This window comes from Panthera pardus, unplaced genomic scaffold (assembly GCF_024362965.1).
Source record: "Panthera pardus isolate Hobbes unplaced genomic scaffold, ASM2436296v1 HiC_scaffold_6, whole genome shotgun sequence".
Classification (NCBI taxonomy): domain Eukaryota; kingdom Metazoa; phylum Chordata; class Mammalia; order Carnivora; family Felidae; genus Panthera; species Panthera pardus.
Genome location: NW_026526991.1, coordinates 106,960,908 through 106,977,614, shown reverse-complemented (window position 1 = coordinate 106,977,614; position 16,707 = coordinate 106,960,908). Strand labels below are relative to the sequence as shown.

The 16,707-nt window shown below is 45.7% G+C and overlaps 1 long non-coding RNA gene across 1 annotated transcript; it reads right to left on the bottom strand.

Annotated features, from left to right (window-relative positions):
• Nucleotides 1-8,273: 8,273 nt before the first annotated feature.
• On the bottom strand, nucleotides 8,274-16,539 carry LOC128775046 (uncharacterized). The gene is made up of 3 exons (XR_008419637.1): nucleotides 16,426-16,539; nucleotides 13,989-14,161; nucleotides 8,274-8,791 (listed from the first exon to the last, which is right to left on the bottom strand). It is a non-coding gene; the product is annotated as an uncharacterized LOC128775046 (long non-coding RNA).
• Between the last annotated feature and the right edge of the window lie 168 nt (nucleotides 16,540-16,707).

Here is a 16,707-nt window from a genome sequence, read left to right as displayed (position 1 = left end):
ACTTGGCTGTGTGGAATCAGCACTGGACCAGGAATCAGGGAAACTAGGAATCTGTCAATTTCAGATCCTGGCATCTGGCTTGGCTTGGCCACCACCTGCCTGGCTGATCTTGGACATGGCTCCCCAAACCTGCTTTCTACCTTTGAAATGGGAAAGTAACATTCACTCTACACCTCATAAAGTGGTTGTGGGACCAAAAAGAGATCAGAGATGCTGAGCTCTCTGAGTTTTGTGGGCACTGTGCCTGTCCCTCTGAGGTTGCTGAGTCACGCAGTCACATGCCAGCCACCAGAACCACACACAGACTCTCCCCTCAAGGTTGAACCCAGGCCCCTGCCCACAAGCAGATGTGCCTTCTAGGAGGTGCAGGAGCTGTTCCTGCCCCAGCGCCTATGACGGGAACCGACAGCAGCTGCTCGAAGTCTGGCCTCCAGGAAATTAGTGATGACACCTGAAGCTTAGTGCAGCATTGCTAGGAAAGGAAGCCACAGAGTTGGGCTAGATGTGGAGAAAGTCCAACATAAGAATAAAGAGCAAGAAACTTCGTGTAATGTAAAGCATGTGTCTTCTAGCCTTCACGATTCAAACCCAGGCTCCCACTCTGGAGCGCATGGATTCACAGCAATGAGAGTCCTGACCCTCCCTGCAAAGAACACAAAATCCCACATACAGCACTCACTCTGCCACATGGTGTTCTTGGCCCGTGCGTCTTTAAACGGGATTCTGGACACTGGTTTTCCCTCTTCTGAACACCCCTCCCTCTGACAAACCACCATGTAAAACGTTCTAGCCAGTCATAGCCAGGCCCCTGCCCGCTCTCCATTCCAGAATCCTCACTCCCTTCCCTTGGCTTGGTATGATTCAGCCAACCCCCAATGAGCTAACTTCAGGAAGGGCAGCAACAAGGCGGAGAGCTTAGGGAGCACATGACCTGGCTGGCCCTGGTGGTTAAACGATGGAGGACCCAGTTGTTCGGCAGAGTCAGCCCACCTCCCCCAGGAAGCTCCCGTCTGCTTCTTCCCCTGGAGCCCATTCTGATGAAAGCCAGACTCGGGGAGGGGACATTTCAGCCCCCTGAAAGCCACTCTGCCTTGATTCCCTGAGTGGGAGCCTCAGTGACAACTGTTGGTTGGCTCGATAGCAAGGTCCAGGGGAAGGGCTAAGGTAATACTGGAACTCCTAGACTGGTAAAGCCCAGCAAAGGCATGGAGTGGAAGCTGGGTCAGAGCCAGCCTCTCACTGCTTCCCCCAGGCCGTACCTGCCAACACATACCAGGCAGGGCTGAGAAAAACCCACAAGGTTTCCAGCTTTCACAGCTCACCTGTGCAGTGTGAGTCATAATCATGGGTATGAACATGAACTTTGCCCCACAGGCCCAGGTTCCGAAGGTAGCCATCCTCCCCTCTCCTCTAGCATGAGTTATTTGGTTTTCCTCTCTAGATCTTCCTGCCTTCCAGACCCACATATCCTTCAAGGCCCAGAGCCAAGACTCCGTGTTGTTGGGAAAGCATTCAGACACTTTCCTTCCCAGGCATCTTGTCTGCAGCTCCTGGCCCCTGTGCACACCACACTTCAAAGGACAGGGGAGTCATGCCATCATGTAAACCACTCTTCCCCTCTCCCCTGGCACTTTCCTACAGCTCTCCCTGGGCCTCCCACATTGGACTCTGATACAGCAGCACCTTAACCCCACCACTTGTTCCTGCATCTCAGCCCAGGGTCCACCAAAGATGATAAGCCCCTGGCTTGACCCTTTTTCTGGATCCCACAGTAGAGTCCTGAGTCAGGCACAGAGCAGAAGCTCTGAGGTACTTATTCACTTGGGGCTGGAGAGACCTGGGGTATCAGGAAATAAGCCATCATGTTCTTCTGCCCTCTGTTAATGTGGCTGTTGGTTCAGAAAACCTTGGAGGTCCCATGTCCCCCTAACCTCAACTCCAGTCACAGAGAAAGTAGTTATGGAGAGCTAGCTGTATGCGTGGTACTCTGCCAGTTAGTCTTCCCTGACACAAGATGTTACACCTTCACCTCCCTTTCATCACCCCAGGTCTTTGTCATCAGATTCTATCCCTGAGGTGAGGGGTGCGGGTGTCTAGGATGGAAGGAACCTTGATGTCACGAATCTAAAGTCAGGTTGGGTGCATCACATTGACTTTCATGAGCATTGTGAAGGGGGAAGGAAGTGGTATCTGTGGGCTCGCGGAAACTCTGACCTAAGAATGGCATGTCTGGAGAGGCTGAGCATGGGGGTGCTTGTGGGAAGCAGGCACTAGAAGGTAGAGTGTGAGCCCATCTGCCATCCAGAATCCCCACCCCATGTGGACTTGTCTCTGGGGAAGTCAGAGGCTTTACCTCCTACAGTTCTACGGGACAAGATACCATCAAAACAGGAGCAAGAAGTGACTTAGTCAACACGCACGTACAGTATGCCAGGCACCAGGGACCAAATGCACCCAGGCAGCCACAGGCGTGCTCTCTCGGAGCTCAGTTGACAAGGCCCAGAGGCGCCAGCCTGCCACCTGCCTTCCTCCATCCCTTTAGTTTCCCAGGGCCAGGCACCTGAGGTCTCCTCAGAGCCCAGAGGCAATACATCACCAACCCTGCTGGGAAATGAGAGACACCTGGAGAAGAGGTGGGGTACAAGCAACTGAGGAACAGATAGGGAGGGGCTATGGAGGCTGCTCAGGAAGTGACAAGGGAAGGAAGGGGATAGGGGTGCAAGTCGGCAGCCCCTATCCTCTCCTTCCTTCCTCTTTGTGCCCCTTCACTTAAACAATGTTTCTTTTTTTTTTTTTTTTTTAATGTTTATTTATTTTTGAGAGGGAGACACAGAGCACAAGAGGGGGAGGGGCAGAGAGAGAGGGAGACACAGAATCTGAGCAGACTCTGAGCTGTCAGCACGGAGCCCACCATAGGACTCAAACCCATGGCCACGAGATCATGACCTGAGCCTAAGTTGGCCACTTAACCAACTGAGCCACTCAGGTGTCCCGTCTCTGTGCCCCTTCAGAAGCCCCAGCTACTGAGCTCCTACTCCCAGAACCACCTCCCCACACCCTGACCTCTGACCCCCCAGCCAATCACCCTCAGCTGCACAGAACTGTTTGGGAGCCTCTAAAGGGACACCAAGTAATAATAGCAATGGCAGCCATTTACTGAGAACTTACTATTATGCCAGACACCATGCCTAAGATTTTTATATAGTTCCTATATTTAAAATACAACTTGGAAGCATGTATTATCATCTTCTTTTACAGGTAGGAAATTGGAAGTCAAGAAGCCAGCTCTGGGGGTGGGGAGCCAGCTTGTGGGGAGCCAATAGCCAGCTTTCTTGGGGGTAGCTGCTGGCCTCCTTGCTTGCAAGCCCAGGAATACCAATGACTTCTCACCAGGTTTCTATGTATTCTGACGACTTGCCTTGCTCATTCTGACTTTATGCCTAATACATACTGTTCCTCTTCTTTTCCATTTGATAGGTAATAGAGCACACTGTACCAGTCACTATATTCAGAGGCATTATTATCCCCATTTTATTGATGAGAAAACTAAGCCTTGGAGCAGTTAGGTACCATGCCCAGGGCCACAGAGCCAGTAAGGTGCAGAACTGAAAAAACCAACTGCAAAGACTGAGCTCTTAACCACTGTGCTAAAGGCCTGTCAACCTCCCTCTGACCCCACCCCTGGGCAGCCTGCCCAGACCCCTCCAGTCCATGCCCCCTCTTCCCTCTAAATCCCCCAATGCCTCTGGTATGAGCCACGTGCTGACCCTTCAATGCATCTGCGTGTGTTGCAGAGTTCACTGCTGTCCCCTGTATCTGCGCTGTCCCCAGCCCAGCGAAGTTGACTACTAAACTAAGCTGATGGCCCCTTTCAGCTTCCCCACTTGGCCTCTCCTTGTTTTCCTCTCCCCAGCACTCCCCTTCCGGACTCTCCATCAAAACCTATCTTCTAGGACAGGAAACTCTTTCACATTTTTGTAAAGAATAAAAACACATGAATAGCTAAAACAACCTTGAAGGGGCGCCTGGGTGGCTCAGTTAGTTGAGCGTCCGACTTCGGCTCAGAGCATGATCTCATGGTTCGTGGGTTCGAGCCCCGCATCAGGCTCTGTGCTGACAGCTCAGAGCCTGGAGCCTGTTTCAGATTCTGTGTCTCCCTCTCTCTCTGCCCCTCCCCCACTCATGCTCTGTCTCTCTCTGTCTCAAAAATAAACATTAAATAAAAATTAAAACAACCTTGAAAAAAAAAAATAGTAGGGGCGTTGCCTTAACTATAGTAGGCCCTAATGCAAAGTCATAATAAAAACCATGCAATATGGGTAGAAGGACCAGCAGACTGATGGGACCCCGAAAAAAGCATTCAGAGGGACCGTGGAAACTCAGGTTGTGATTAAGGAGGCCCTATGAATCAATAGGAGAGATGAATTGTTTTTGCAGATGTTTGGCAAATGGGCTCACTGTATAGACAAAATGAAAGTAGTTTCCTGTTGTAACACTATGTGTAAAAATAAACTTGGGATGAATTAAAGACCAAAATTAAAAAATAAAACTACAGATTTATAAAATAGAGAAAATGTAGGAGAATATCTTTGACCTATAGAGAAAGGACTTCTTCCCCGCCCCCAGTTTTATTGAGATATAATTGATACAAAACATTGTGGTAGTTTAAGATACACAACAATGATTTGATATGTGTATATATTGTGACATGATCACCACTGTTTAGCTAACATCCATCATCTCACATAGTTACAATTTTTTTCTTGTGATGAGAACTAAGACCTACTCCCTTAGCAACTTTCAAATATACAATACAGTGTTGTTAACTAGAGTCACCGTGCTGGACATGACATCCCCAGGATTTATGTATCTTATAACTAGAAGTTTGTACCTTTTGACCCTCTTCACACATTTCACCCAACCCTGACCCCCTGCCTCTGTTTCTGTGAGTTCAGGTTTTGGGGGGCTTTTTTAGACTCCACATGTAAGTGAGATCATACAGTATTTGTCTTTCTCTGACTCATCTCACTTAGCATAATGCCCTCAAAGTCTATCCATGTTGTTGGAAACAGCAGGATTTTTTTTTTTTTTATGGTGAGCAAGAGTCCAATGTGTATGTGGGGTGTGTGTGTGTGGATTTGTGTCACATTTTCTTCATCTATTCATGTCAATGGACACGTAGATGTTTTCATGTCTTGGCTATTGTATATAATGCTGCAGTGAACACATGGGTGCAGATATCCCTTTGCGATAGTGATTTCATTCCCTTTGGATAAATGCCCAGAATTGGGATTGCTGGATCATAGAGTAGTTATATTTTTAATTTTTTTTATTTCTTTTATTTATTTATTTTTTTATTTAGAGAGAGCACGTGAGCAGGGAAGAGGTGCAGAAGGAGACAGCAAATCTCAAGCAGACTCCATGTTGAGCATGGACAACAAATCTCAAGCAGACTCAGCATGGAGCCGGACCCAGGGCTCAATCCCTGGGACACTGGGATCATGACCTGAGCTGAAATCAAGAGTCAGATGCTTAACCAACTGAGCCACCCAGGCGGCCCCTATTTTTAATTTAAAAAATTTTGTTAACATTTATTTTTGAGAGAGTGTGAGCAGGGGAGGGGCAGAGAGAGGGAGACACAGAATCCGAAGCAGTCTCCAGGCTCCGAGCTGTCAGCACAGAGCCCAACGCGGGGCTCAAACTCACGAACCATGAGATCGTGACCTGAGCTGAAGTCGGACGCTTAACTGACTGAGCCACCCAGGTGCTCCAATTGTTTTGAAGAACCTCCATACTGTTTTCTATAATGGCTGTATTCCCACTGATAGTGCACAAGGGTTCCCTTCTCTCCACATCTTCAACAGCATTTATCTCTTGTCTTTTTGATGATAACCATTCTAATGGATGTGAGGTGATATTTCATTGTAGTTTTTATTTGAATTATTTGATTGGTGATGTTAAGCACTTTTTAATCTATCTTTTGGCCATTTGTACATATTCTTTGGAAAAATGGCTAACTTCCTCCACCCATTTTTAAATCAGATTGTTTATGGGTTCATTATATATTATATATATATTTTATATATTTATATATTTTAGATAGTAACCCCTAATCAGATACATGATTTGAAAATATTTTCTCTCATTCTGTGGGTTGCCTTTTCATTTTGCTGATAATTTCCTTTGCTGTGCAGAAGCTTTTCAGTTTGATGTAGTCCCACTTACATATTTTTTTTTTGTTTTTGTTGCCTTTGCTTTCTGTATCAAATGCAAAAAGTCGTTGCCAAGATCAATGTATAGGAGCTTACTTCCTATGTTTTCTTCTAGAAATGTTATGGTTTCAGGTCTTACATTCAAGTCTTCAATCCATTTTTAGTTGATTTTTGTCCATGGGGTAAGATTGGGGTCCATTTTCATTCTCTTTCATGTAGAAAGACATGTGAAAATTCTCTTTCGTGTGGAAATTAATTTTTTAATTTTTTTTTCAGGAGAAAGAGCATGCACAAGCAGAGGAGAGGGGTTACGGGAGAGGGAGGGGGAGAGAGAGTGAGAGAGAGAGAGAGAGAGAGAGAGAGAGAATCTTAAGCAGGTTCCACACTCAGCACAGAGCCCCTGGGATCATGACCTGAGCCGAAATGAAAAGTCAAACATTCAGCTGAGCCACCCAGGCACCCCCGTTTTCCCTATACTTTTAATTCTACACTTTTTATTATCTTTTCCTCATTGAGTATTCTTGACTATTTTCTTGAAATTTAATTGATCGTATGTGTGAACTTATTTCTGGGCTCCCCTTTCTGTTCCATCAATCTGTGTGTCTTTATGCAAATACCATACTATTTTGATTACTGTAGCTTTGTAATATAGTTTGAAATCGGGGAGCATGATGCTTCCAGCTTTGTTCTTCTTTCTCAAGATTGCTTTGGCTAATCAGGGTCTTTTGTGGTTCCATACAAATTTTAGGATTTTTTTTTTCTATTTCTATAAAAAAATGCCATTGGAAAGGTACCTGGGTAACTCAGTCGTTAAGTGACCAGCTCTTGATTTTGGCTCAGGTCATGATCTCACGTTTGTGAGTTTGAGCCCCACACCAGGCTCTGTGCTGCCAGCGCAGAGCCTGCTTGGGATTTTCTCTCTCCTTCTGTCTCTGCCACTCCCCTGCTTACTCTCTCTCTCCAAATAAATAAGTAAACCTAAAAAAAAAAAATAAATAATAAAAATAATAATAATAAAATATTTTTAAAATGCCGTTGGAATTTTGGTAGGGATTGCATTGAATTTGTAGATTGCTTTGGTTAGTATGGCTATTTTAACAATATTAATTTTTCTTTTCTTTTTTTAAAAATGTTTATTTATTTTTGAGAGAGAGACAAGAGAAAAGACAGAGCACAAGCTGGGGATGGGCAGAGAGAGAGGGAGACACACAATCTGAAGCAGGCTCCAGGCTCTAAGCTCTGTCCAAGCTGCCAGCAGAGAGCCTGACGTGGGGCTCAAACTCAGAACTGCAAGATCATGATCTGAGCCAAAGTTGGATGCTCAACCAACTGAGCCACCCAGGTGCCCCAGTAATTTTTCTAATCCACGACCATAGAATATCTTTCCATTTATTTGTGCCTTCTTCAATTTCTTTCATCAATGTTCTACAGTTTTCGGAGTATAAATCTTCTAACTCCTTGGTTAAATTTATTCCTAGGTATTTTACCTCATGTTTTTACATTCTCAAAATGTAACAAATCAAACTACAAATTTAAACAATAGAAAAAATGTAGGAGAATATCTTTGTGACCTATGGGAAAAAAAGACTTCTTAAATTATACTTCAAAAGCACAGACTAAATAGGGGCACTTGGATGTCTCAGTTGAGCATCTGACTTGTGATTTCAGCTCAGGCCATGATCCCAAGGTCATGGGATCAAACCCCCCCTTAAGATTCATTCTCTCTTGGGGTGTCTGGGTGGCTCAGTTAGTTAAGCATCCAACTTCAGCTCAGGTTATGATCTTATGGTTTGTGGGTTCGAGCCCCACGTGGGGCTCTGTGCTGACAACTCAGAGCCTGGAGCCTGCTTTGGATTCTGTGTCTTCCTCTCTCTCTGTTCCTCCCCTGCTTACTCTATCTCTTATAAATAAATAAATGTAAAGAAAAAATCTATTAAAAAAAAGAAGATTCATTCTCTCTCCCCTTCTACCCCTCTCCCCTGCTTGTACTTTCTCTATCTCTAAAATAAAAATAAATAAAATAAAAAAATAGAAAGCACAGACTAAAAGGGAAGAAATGGATGAATTTGAGAATTTTGTTTAATGCAGGATACCACAAAGTTAACAGGCCAAGAACAGATGGGAAGAATTTGTAATGTCTAAAACAAATAAGGGGCCTAGTATGTCGGATACCTGAGGAACTCCTGCAAACTAATAAGAAAAGGATAAGAACCCAATGGATACATGCGCAAAGGAGTAAACAGGTAAATTACCAAAGCAGCGTTGAGGAAACAATGGTGCCCCCATCGTATCTCCTCTTCCTGGACGCACACACACACACAAAACTCTATTTCCTGGCTTCTTCGTCTGTAGCTATGTTGAGATCATGACATAGGCACTCCCACAGGGGATGTGAGTGGGAAGGCTGTGCAGCTCCTGCTGAGTCAGTCAGGAGTGAGCTCTGCACACTGTGTCCCTGTGTCTTTGCCAGTAGAAGTGAAGAACTCGTGACAGCAGAGATCTCAGAAGGAGGGCTGCTTGGATCTTAGCATCACCTTGGGAGGAGGACCTCCGAGGAGAGCCACTTGACCCATGTCAGACTGCGCGAGAAATACATTTTTGAGATCTTAAGCTCCTGGGGTCTCCTAGTTTATCACTGCAGCACAGCTATTGTGGCAGTCACAGAGAAGCACTGCTCAGACCTGCCATCAACAAAAAGCTTGCTTGTCAGCTGCTAGAAGTTCAGTTAGCTGACAGCCTCCGGCTGCGTGGCTTTCAGACCCTGCCACAGAGGCCATGTGCTTCCCAAGCGTAAATGAGCATGGTGCGCCATTCTTTGCTCTGGAGCGACCTACTGGCATGGCTGTGACCTGATTAGATCTGCTTCATGGTCTGTCCAGTTCTGGTTCCTCCCCTGCTTCCTTTTACAGGGCTCAGACCTGTGTTGTGATCTGAAGGCTTTCCCTGTCCAGTCCTGCTTCTTCCTCTATCTTTCATAGACGTTATCTCCCCCGAAAAAACTTCTTGCTGTCCTGTTTCAGCGTCTGCTCCATGGAAGATTCAAATTGATACTTTTATCCTATCCTGAACAAGAATGCTCAGACTTATTGCTTATCATGGAACTATGGAAATGCACAAACAAAATAACAATGAGATATCACTTTATACCTATTAGATGAGCAAAATCAGCAACAAAGATCATGCCAAGTGTTGGTGAGGATGGAGGGAAACAGGAGCAACAGGCCCTCCTGGTGGGAATGTAGAGAAGAACAACCAGTGGGGAGAGTGGCTGTGAGTACTCGGTCAATTTACCCATATGCCCACCCTGTGACCAGTAATTCTGTTCCCAGCGGGCTCTCTAAAAAATTCTCACTCAGGGACAGCTGGGTGGCTCAACCGGTTAAGTGTCAGACTTCGACTCAGGTCATGACCTCGCAGTTCATGAATTCGAGCCCGTCAGGCTCTGTGCTGACAGCACAGACCCCACTTCGGATCCCTGTCCCCCCTCTCTCTGCACCTCTCCCACTTGTTCTCTCCCTCTCTCTCTCTCTCTCTACAAAAAAAAAAAAAAAATCCTCATTCAGGCACATAGGGACCATATTTGAAGATGTTCATTTGAGTGTTATTTATCACAGCAGCAAGTTGGAGGCAATTTGGGGTTTGCAAATATGTGGGAGCGGATGAGCAAAATGTGGGGGATGCCCACAGTGGAGTACTCTGTGGCACTTAGAAGTGACATACATGGAAACCTGGAGGGATCTTGCAAATACTGTGTTGAGTGAGGAAAAAATGAGATCCACTATAATACGTACAAAACAACAGTATACTTTTTTTTTTTACAAGACTTTATACAAACAAATGATATATGATACACATGTCATAAAGGCTGCCTCTGAGAGGGAAGTGACGCATATGGAAAGGGGGGGAAAAGAGAAGAAATAAATGAGAAACAACACAGGAGAGGGGACTGATGATGACCACACGCTAAGAACTAAGGAGATGGGGGCACCTGGGTGGCTCAGCTGGTTAAGTGTCCAACTCTTGATTTCGGCTCAGGTCATGATCTCCCATCATGAGATCAAGCCCCATGTTGGGCTCTGTGCTGTGAGCACAGGGTCTGCTTGGGATTCTCTCTCTCACTCCCTCTCCCTCTGCCCCTCCCCCACTCACTCTCTCCCACTCTCTCGCTCTCTCTTTCAAAATAAATAAATAGACTTAAAAAACAACAATGACAACAACAACAACAAAAACTAGGGAACATGATTCATCCAATGCAGTGCATTTGAGATATTTTAAAAAGAAGCATACAAGAAAAACATTCTTTATAAATAAATGACTTTTAATACAAGCTTACATAGTTCATATGTCCTCTGCTGGAGATCTGCTTTTTTTTTTAAGTTTATTTGTTTAAATAATCTCTACACCTAACGTGGGGCTTGAATTCATGACCCTGAGATCAACAGTTACACGCTCTTCTGACTGAGCCAGCCAGGTGCCCCTGGAGACTTGCTTTTTTGCATTAATCAAAGCACAGACAGGATTGGGGAAGGGGAAGCCAACAGGACTTTCTAAGATCCCTGAGATGTGCCATAGGGAGAGTAGTCTGTCTTCCTCCCTGATTCCACATGAGATAGAGTAGATGTTATTTGGTTCATCTTCCCCAAACCAATTTTCAGCCCCGAGTTGTCTTCACACAAAAATACCTTGGGCATCTGGATGTCAGGTTGCCAGTAACCTCGATTTTCCAAATTCAGCCTTGAACAAGAAAGAGTATAAACAGTGCTTTAAACAAAGCTGTCACTGAGTCCCTCCCTATGAGCCCTGTGGACATACACAGGGCTGTGCAGGTGTCTGAAGCTGGAGGGGTCCAGGCCTGGGTTCAGTTTTCCTGTGAGACTGGGTGTGGATTTGAGTATTACCCGCCCAGAGACAGAGCCTGGAAAGGTCAGGTCATAACAGTTTAGGGAGGCCCAATAGCACTCTGCCAGAGTCAGCCATCACCGAGTCCTGTCAGAAACAGCCTGCAAGGAGGTCTTCAGGGATTCAGGCCTGAGAAGGAGGGAAAGCTTTGAATTTTTCTAAAAAAAGGTGAGCTTTGCTCTTGACCTTGGAGCAGGATAAGACAGGTGTGACCTCCCCAGGACCAGAGGTTCCTTCCTGTGGTAAGGAACGTAGGCAGTAAAAGGGAAAGAAACCTAGCCCCCCCTGACTGGGTACAGGTGACTCACAGCTGAAGGTGGTGTGTTAGTTTGCCATGGCTGCCGTAACAGAATATGGCATACCTGGAGGCTTAAACAACAGAAACCAACTCTCTCACAATTATAGAGTAAGTCTAAGATCAAGGTTTCTTCTGAGGCCACTCTCCTTGGCTTATAGACAGCTGCCCTCTCCCTGTGTCTTCACATGGCCCTCACTCTCTGGGTGTCTGTGTCCTGATTTCTTCCCATAAGGATATCAGTCATATTGGATTAGGGCATACACCAATGGCTTCATTTCACCTTAACTACCTTCTTAAAGAGCCAATCTCCAAATATACTCACATTCTGAGAGAGTGGGAGGTTAGAGCTTCAACATATGAATTTGAGGAGAACACAATTCAGCCCAACAATGGGTTTCAGAAATAATCATTTTCAAACAGTATTCCTTAAAGATGTTTTTGAAAATGTTATCCTCTTTCTGTTGCAATAAAGGGAACTTAGAAAGGGGGTTGGGGAGGCGCCTGGGTGGCTCAATTGGTTAAGAGTCTGACTTCAGCTTAGGTCATGATCTCACAGTTCGTAGGTTCAAGTCCTACATCGGGTTCTATGCTGACAGCTCAGAGCCTGGACCCTGCTTCGGATTCTGTGTTTCCCTCTCTCTCTGTCCCTTAAAAAAACTAAAACAAAACAAAAAACTTAAAAAAAAAAAAGAAAGGGGGTTGGGGTTTCAGAGGAGGAGCGGCCCAGCAGCCGGAAGCAACAGTGAGAAGCCTCAGGAAAAAGTGAAACCTAGATCAGACTGCTTGCTTAGCTTCCTACATACTTTCAGCCAAAACCTCATTGTGTTTTGTGTTCTGTCTTCCTTACTAAGAGCATCATTCTTTCCAGTTTATTTGTGTATTTACTGTTTTATTTTTGAATTAAGGTATTATTTTTACATATGGTGAAGTTCACCTTTTAGTGTAGAATTCTATGAGTTTTGACAAAAGTATACAGTTGAGTAACAAACACTGCAATGAGGATATAGAAATATTCCACCCTTCCTGGCTTCCCTTAGCGTCCCTCCCCTTCCAGTGTCTGGCACCCAGTGCTATGTTTTCTGACCCTATAGTCTTGCCTTTTTGAGAAGCATCACATTCTCTGTTTTGTTTTTGTTTTGTTTTGTTTTGTTTTAGACAGAGAGAGAGCATACAACCGGGTGAGAAAGGCAGGAGAGAGAGAATCTCAATCCCGATGTGGGGCTCAATCCCATTATCCTGCAATCATGACCCGAGCTGAAATCGAGTGTCAAAAGCTCTCTTAATTTATAAACAATGCTTACAGATTTTAAAGCCTAAAGCCTAAGGCACCCGGGTGGCTCAGTCAGGTGAGTGTCCGACTTCCGCTCAGGTTATGATCTTGAGGTTCATGAGTTTGAGCACCCCCATCCAAAGCCCCACTTTGGATCCTCTGTCCCCGCCCTCCCCCCCCCACCCCGCCAGCTGCCACTTCTCCAATCACGCTCTTTCTCTCTCTCTAAAAACAAAACAAAACAAAAAGCCCACAGCCTAATAGAAGCAGTGAATGAGAAACTGGGGGATTGAAGCAGAGAGAAGCTACCCTGACTGCAAAAATCTAAATAGGAGATGCAAAGAATTTGGCAGCCAATTGGCATAAATCCCACCCTGCAGGACTATGTCAGTGGCCCCCTACAATGTTTAGGGTAAAATCCCAACTCCTCACCTAGCCTTCCCCCAAGCCTCCCTGCTGTCACCTGGCACTTCCTTCCCTCACCCACTACGCATCAGCTGCATCGGGCTCCTTCCGGTGGCTGCATGCTTGCAGTAGATGGCTTCCTGTGTCTAGAGTGCTCCTCCTCCTCCTGTCACATCTGCTCCCTTTTTTGACTTTCAGGCATCAGAGGACCAAGCTCATTAGCCACCCATTAGTCACTTGCCCTCGCAGTGCCCTGTTTAGTTTTCTGCATAACACCTAACAGCACCTGATGATTTTCTTGTTGACATAGTTATTCTACCTGTTGAGCACCCAGCAGTACCAAGCACTGTCTGGGGACCAAGACAAGAGTATAGATAGAACAAGTCCCTGTCCTCCTTGTGGAGCAAATCACTATGTAATATTTCAGGTTGTAATAGGTGCTGTGGAGGAAATAAAGCCAGGCCTAGGGAAAGCACAGAGGCCATTGGTATTGAGGGAGAATAATAAGGGGACAGTGGTAGGATTTGAGCTTAAAGAGGGTGCAGCTCATATGGGACTTTGGAAGCTATTGAAAAGACCTTGGGAAAACTTAGAGGACTCTAAAGAGTGGAGTGACACCATCTGACTTTTATAAAAGGAGGAAGAGTACAGGGAGTGCCTGTTAGGAGGCTATTGCAATGATAGAGGGAGATGGTGGCTTGGATCAGGGTGCTGGTGGTGCAGAGGTGAGCCAGAGGGGGGGCGCGGAGCTGCTGGGATGCACACACACTGCTGGCGGAGTGCAGGATGGCACAGCCGCTCTGAAAAACTGGCTGTTTGTAATAAAGTTGCACATTCCTCAAGCCGGTGACCCAGCAGTGCCACTCCTAGGTATTACTCTCAAGAGAAGTGAAAACATACATACACGTATGTCTGTAGGACAATGTTTGTAGCAGCATTACCGTGCCCACGATATTTGGGGACGTCATGGATCAGCAAGCAGATGTACATCTGTGGAGAGGGAGCACAGAGGGCCGCCCAGAGCAAGAGCAGCATTTCACAGCACAGGAGGCCACGCTTGTGAAGATGACTGGAGGCCTGGAAAAGATGAAATTATGTTTAGAATCCTGTTTAAGGAGACAGAGAAGTATGTCATCCATCATTCAAAGTTTAGCGGTCAGAAGTGTTGAAGGTAATCGGAGAGTTGAGTAGTGTCAAGATGGGAAGGATTACCAGTTATATGCATTGGTTAGAAGCTAAACTCCTCCTGAGCCTGGGAACTGCTTCTTGGGGAGCATACTGTGGCCTGATTGGTCCACATACAGAACGAGAAACACATTTACAGTCCTAGAAATGCACTTGTGGTGCTAAAGTATCAGTGGCAGAAGTGACTTATAGCTTAGGTAGGCCAGCTGCCCAAATGAGGGATGTCTGTATTGTCTGTGACACACAGCCTGGGCCCCTCCAACTCTAGCATGGCACTGTATCTTCCTTGGCAGGGAGAAAGCATCCAGCTGGCACTACCCATGTGTCATTTGTTCTCTGATCTCAGGTATCCTGTGCCTTCATAGCAGTCCTTATTGGAGGAAATCTATTTATTGGAAGAAACCTACTCTTGCTGAAACTTTATAGATTGTCCCCTTGATACCTCCTTCAGAGCCAAGATAAGCTGCACACAAAACCCAGGAATTTCATTTAAAGTTAGGTGCATCATAAGGTTGGGCTATCTTGAAGTGGTAATTGGTATGCCCCATTCTTTGTTTATGGAATTGTGAAATTAACCTCTATTGCTTTGGTTGCCAGAAACCTCAGAGACAGCCCCATTAAAAATATTACCTGGGGGGTGCCTGGGTGGTTCAGTCCATTAAGTGTCTGATTTTGGCTCAGGTCATGATCTCAGATTGGTGAGTTCAAGTCCCACAGTGGCTCTCTGATGTCAGTGTGGAGTCCACCTTTGGATCCTGTCTCCCTCTCTTTCTGCTCCCCCCCAACAATAAACATTTTAAAAATATTACTTGCTATTTATACTTTAATCACTTGGATATGCAGCTCTGATAAAAAAAAAGTTAACTTGAAATACAGATAACATTATCTAAATTTAACAAACTATTTTCTGTGATTTTCATTATAATAGTTTTTAGTGGTTGTAAAATTAATGCCACAGTCATTTTAGAAAAATTGGAAGATACAGGGGCACCTGGGTGGCTCATTCAGTTAAGCATCCGACTTAGGCTCAGGTCATGATCTCATAGTTCGTTAAGTTTGACCCCAAGTTGGGCTCTGCGCTGACAGCGTGGAGCCTGCTTGGGATTCCCTCTCTCTGTCTCTGTCTTTCTGCCCCTCTCCTACTAGCTCGCTCTCTCTCCCTCAAAATAAATAAATAAACTTAAAAAAAAAAAAAAAAGGAAAATTGGCTATGAGGAATTTATTCAGGTAGATTGCACTTATAAGTACTCTATCTGGGCTCCTGGGTAGATCAGTTGGTTAAGTATCTAACTCTTGGTTTCAGCTCAGGTCATGATCTCACAGTTTGTGAGTTTGAGCCCCATATCAGGCTCCGCACTGTCAGCTCAGATCCTGCTTGGGATTCTCTCTCTCTCCCTCTCTCTCTCTCTCTCTCTCTCTCTCTCTCTCAATCTGCCCCTCTCCCACGTGCTCTCTCTCAAAATAAATAAAAAAAATTAAAAGAAAAAAAAAAGAAGGGGTGCCTGGGTGGCTCAGTTGGTTAAGCCTCTGACTTAGGCTCAGGTCATGATCTTGCGGTTGGTTAGTTAGAACCCCATGTCCAGCTCTGTGCTGACAGCCAGAAGCCTAGAGCCTGCTTTGGATTCTGTGACTCCCTCTCTCTCTGCCCCTCCTCTGCCTCCACTCACCCTCTGTGTCTCTCTCTCAAAAATAAATAAACGTTAAAAACATTCTTAAAGAAAAACTGGAAAACAGAAGAAAGTGGGAAGTAAAATAAATCACTGATATTTTAAAAATATAACCTTGTGATGATTTTTGGTTTTATTTCCTCCTAGTCTTTTTTTTTTTTCTTTTTAAAAATTCAGTTCCTATTCCTTTGTTCAGGTGTAGCAACTTCCGTGACCCTACTTGATTTCTCATGCTTTTCAGAAACTTGCTTTCCCGTTTCTGTTTCTCTTTTGTTGGAGTCACGTGTGTTTCTCCTCTGGCTGTGCAGTTGTGGGGCTATCTGGACACATGGACTGGTGAATGGCTTCACGAGATTATTAGTGGGAACTACCACCCCCGAGGCCATTCCAAGACAGTCCGGGAGGATTCTAAAAGCAGTTCCACGCAAGGAACATTAGGAATTATCCCAGCATAGCCGGAATGAGTGGCCAACCTTCCCAGATAGCTACCTTGACATGGAGAACGGTGTGAAGATGGAAATGTTGCTATGTTGGGGCCATTGTATCATCGGCTGATGGGCCTAGCTGGAGTCAGGGTCCTCGCCCGGCTCCAGGCACCCCGGCTTTGGAACGAGCGCAACGCAAAAGCCTTCTGGCTTCCCAGGCCCGGCTCCGGCACCCCGCGGCTGAGCTTCACGGTAGCGGGAGGCTGGAGGCGGGCCGGGGGCGGGGCCAGCCGTGGCGGGCAGGCGGGCGGGGCCCGGGGCCGTGCCGGCGGGAAATAAAGGAAGT